General features: G+C 30.7%; 1 long non-coding RNA gene across 1 annotated transcript in view; it reads left to right on the top strand.

Annotated features, from left to right (window-relative positions):
• Positions 1-287, top strand: part of LOC106736324 (uncharacterized) — a 2,200-nt gene extending 1,913 nt beyond the window's left edge. Inside the window, exon 3 of the long non-coding RNA XR_001371371.2 lies at positions 209-287. This is a non-coding gene — a long non-coding RNA (uncharacterized LOC106736324). The remainder of the gene's footprint in view (positions 1-208) is intronic.
• Positions 288-293: the final 6 nt, after the last annotated feature.

Here is a 293-nt window from a genome sequence, read left to right as displayed (position 1 = left end):
CCAAATTTAATAATGAATAAATAAATATAATGAATAATTCTTTAAAAAAAGAAAACCAATGAATAGAAATGCAGGGAGCTTTGAGAGTAAACTGCAAGAGGCCTTAGTGTTAAAGGTCATGTGAGGCAGTGTATACAAGTGTGTTTAAATTTTATGTGTAGGTTTTGAAAGTTTTTGACTTTTTGTTTTGTATTCTGCTTTCTCTTAGGCACCCACCTACCATCTTATTTTGGAAGGAATCCTAATACTCTGGGTAGTCAGACTTTTCTCTAAAACTTACAAATTATAAGAAT

This window comes from Tupaia chinensis, unplaced genomic scaffold (assembly GCF_000334495.1).
Source record: "Tupaia chinensis unplaced genomic scaffold, TupChi_1.0 Scaffold138573_1, whole genome shotgun sequence".
Classification (NCBI taxonomy): Eukaryota; Metazoa; Chordata; class Mammalia; order Scandentia; family Tupaiidae; genus Tupaia; species Tupaia belangeri.
Note: the sequence above shows the minus strand (reverse complement) of the source record. Positions and strands in the feature narration are given on the sequence as shown.